This window comes from Simochromis diagramma, unplaced genomic scaffold (genome assembly GCF_900408965.1).
Source record: "Simochromis diagramma unplaced genomic scaffold, fSimDia1.1 OVJJ01000343.1, whole genome shotgun sequence".
Classification (NCBI taxonomy): Eukaryota; Metazoa; Chordata; class Actinopteri; order Cichliformes; family Cichlidae; genus Simochromis; species Simochromis diagramma.
In genome coordinates, this window is record NW_024386831.1 from 14,761,460 (window position 1) to 14,765,515 (window position 4,056).

The window sequence follows — 4,056 nt, forward strand, 5'->3', positions numbered from 1 at the left end:
AATTTAGCAAATGATGATAATGAATGAAGGTAGCCTAACTTTATTATCACTAACTCCAATTATTTAAGTATGATATTAAAGCTGCATTACTCTAAGAGGCAAAGATATGATACTAATATTATTAAAATGACAAGAATGAGGTTTATTGACCAGACAGTTTTGACTTTCACCTATACAATTTCCCACTCAGATCAGTCACAAATCTTAATACTGAAATTTAAGTGGTTCAGATGTGTTATGTGATGACATATAAACAGAATTAGATGTTGATGTTTCAACATCTAAATATCTATCTAAATGTATTATGACTAAGAAAAAAAAACAAAACAAAAGAAAGTATTATCAGAGTTATACTTGTCATGTGAAATAAGAGTAAAATCCAGTGGACTTAAACACCCAGTTAAAGGCATTTTTTTACTGAGTCAAGGCAGTAATTTGCTGTGTTTAACTTAAATGTGTATTTTCACATTTTCTTTCTTCTTCAAAAAATAAAAAAAATCCAGTAAAATGAAAGCCCGAGGGGAAATCATCCCACACCACATGCACAGCTGATTACTGTCATACAAATGTGGGGAAACAGCACATTTTGGATAAAAGTCCGACATATTTGGACAGTGAAGTTGGTGAGAATAAAGAAAGTGGTTAGGTTAGACTACTGTGATATCTCAATGAAATAAACAGAAATTTACTCTCTAGGGGAAAGTGCAATTCTGAACATCCCTCTGAGCCCAGGTAATGTTGTGCTATCATCCCAGCCTAAGCTATTCTGTCCTCCAGGTGCACCAATGAATGACCTACCCAGTCATGTTTAAGCCACTGTAATTTTACCTCTACCACACTATCAGCACTAGATTATCCTTTTCCTGAACAATACTATACCTTTTACAATCCTTAGGTAACAAATTGTGTCTGCATGGAAGCAATGCATGCTGCTTGATCTCTGAACCTCAAACTACAGTCATTTGGACTTTTTTCCCCCTTTTTTTTGGAGAAGTCCTCGCTGTGGAGGATGTTAGGAAATATAACATTGCAGTATTAAAAAGGTTTTGTGCAGGAATTCCTCTTGTAGACATTTACTACTGTATTCAATAGTTTGCATTTGAATTGGCTGCGTTAGTGGCGTGGCAGTGGTTAGCAAAAGTAGCTCAGATAATAAAATGATATGGCCAAGTTGTAAGGTTATTAGTTTGAACCCTGGCATTTATTGATATGTTATAACTATGACTAAGCACAAAATAATAGGAACACTGACTAAACTATGTTAACTTATATCAGATAATACTCAGAGACTTGGGTGCGACCTACACTCGTCAGTAGTTTTCCTGTTCTAACACTGCTCTTCAGTTTATGGATGGTCTGGACATGCCTGGGCTTCACCTGCAGGTGGGGTCTCCTGTGCCTGCTGTATCAGACTCATCATCTAACTGAATTTAAGGACCAGCTCCAGCATTCCATCTCTGCCAAATTGCTGTTTTTTGTAGAGCGGTAATCAGGCTCCTTCGTGGTTTTAGTGCCCCCCTGAGTTTACGCAGTGATTACATCCTTACTTTCTTGTTTTCCAGTCGTTCTTGTACAACCTAAAAGCACACTCCCTCCAAGATACACTTACCTGTTTCCACAAAACTGGTCTATTTCATCTGGAAGATTCTGGCCAAACACTCACCTCTCTGACTCACCTGCTTGTTCGCCCTCCAGTGGTGCTGAACTCCCACAAAACCCTGACCAGTGGCTCCCCCCTTGTGTTCTCCTTCCTTCTTCCAAGTAAGAATACTGATCTGCACTACTAAGCAATCGATGACTCACAGTTTGGCCTGGACTAATTCTCTCTCCAGTCCCACCAATCCCCTACACGTTTCACTTGTCTCTCCTAATTAAATGCAAATAAAACTGTAGAACTATAAACTGTCAAGTCTCAGGTTCTGCTTCAGGGACTGCAAACTGCCATTGCCTTTCAAGGCCATGACACTTGGATAAAATAATGCATCAGTAACTGAAGGGAAATGTTGCATTTAACTGCATTTCCCTGTTGCACACGGAAATCCACCAGTCCTTTATGTGGAAAAAACTTTTTCAAAACTAAATAAACCTTATCATAGACCTTAAAACCAGAAAAACAAGACGCTGAAAGAAAAGGGCTTCTTGTGTATGTATAGGTTCTCAGTCAACCTGGTTGTGGTAGTCTCGGGTCCTTCCAAGCCTCAAGCACCAGGACTGACACATTATCATTATGAAATGGATAAATACATTCAAATTAAAGGGATCAGTTAAAGTAGTACCAATGGAAGACCACGGAGAAGGTTTATGGATGTAGTAAAGGAGGACGTGTAGAGGGTTGGTGTGATAGATGATCAGATTACCTGTTTTGGTGACCCCTAAGGTAGCCATCCAGAAGAAGAATTATAACAGCACCACAAGAAAGATAAAGACACACAATTACAGCTAAAGACTGCACTTTAAAAATCACTGTTATACTGAGTAACATTATAGAAAAACAAAACCTAGTCAGCCTATAAACCTGTGAGGAACCACCTTTCTGAACCTCCATTTTTGTCTGATTCCAAGTTGAGTCCAAAGCAGGACCTCAAACCCAACTACTAGCTACCAGCTCTCTTATCTGTGAGGGAGCTGGAGGAGGCAGCCTAACCAGAGCTGCTAAAATGATTCATGTTACAGTGAAACATGTTTGCCAGATGTTTTACCCTGAGAGTCCCAATGAGCTAGACTATAAGCAACTGTTGGCCGACCATCGATGACAGTTCAGGATGTATTAAATGTTGTTGGAACTGAAGAAGAACCAACAATAAGTGAAATGTGGTTTCATTAGTTTCTGCTGGTGACTTTTGATGTGGTTCCACCAATATCTCCTCACCCCCAGGCAGATGGCTGCCCATCCCTGAACCTTGTTTTGCCAGATGTTTCTTCCTGTTAAAAGGGTGTTTTTACTTCCCACTGTCATTTAATTCAAGTTCACAGGCAATCATGTCATTGTTGGAGTTTTCTCTCTAATACGACAGGGTCTTTATTTTACAGCGTAATATGCCTTGAGTATGGCTTGTTTGGAAGGGTTGGTGGGTTTTCCCAAAAAAGAACATGCCAGCACAGCTTAGGTTTGGAAAGCTGCATCTGAAAAACTTCTGGTAAAATGTCTTTTGGACAGACAAGACCAAAGACAAGATGTTAATAATGCAGAGCACCATGTTTGTCACAAACCAAACATAGCCTACTGACACCTCGTACTGTCAAGCACAATGGAGGAGTGACGATTTGGGCTTATTTTGCAGCCAGAGGACCTATAGAGCAGTCACTGAGACCACCTATGTGCACTAAAGTATTCTAGAGTCAAAGGCGAGGCTACGTGTTTGGCAGGTAAAGCTCGGACAAAACTGGATCATCCACCAGGATAACGATCCAATGGTCAAAGTAGAAAATTTACAACAGAATGACTGAAAAAGAGTCATAGTGCTGCAATGGCCCAGATACCAGATCCCAACCTGACTGAAAAGCTGTGGTGGGATCTAAGAGAGCTGTGCATAAAAACAGTGAACTGAAGCAATGTTCTTCAGTGATGTGAGAGACTGATAAGGATACATTTACTTAAATGTAAGTCCTGGCTTTGAATATGTTTTATGTCCTGACATATAAAACCTTAGAATTGACGTGGGGTGTAATTTTTATTTATTTTTATTTATTTTACCATGGCTACACACAAATATGATAGTTGATGTCTGAAACTGTATTTTTACGTGGAGGTTTTAAGCATATATGATCACTTTCGCCAAAATGATTCTCTCTCTTTATTTTATATTATCCTAAACCGAGTAGACTATTATTAGAATATGAACTGTGGAAAATTCTTTTGGGCATTTTTCATTTCACGATATGATTTCTTCCAATAATTAAAAAAATAACGTATTTTTTTAAAAATTAAGATATTCTCTCCCGGTTTAGAGACTTTATCCACATTTTTTCTTTACACCTCTCTGCCCTGCTGTTTGTTATGAGCAGGGCTACCACACAGTACAGCGTGTCCTCACTTGACCCCGTGCAGACCGGAAA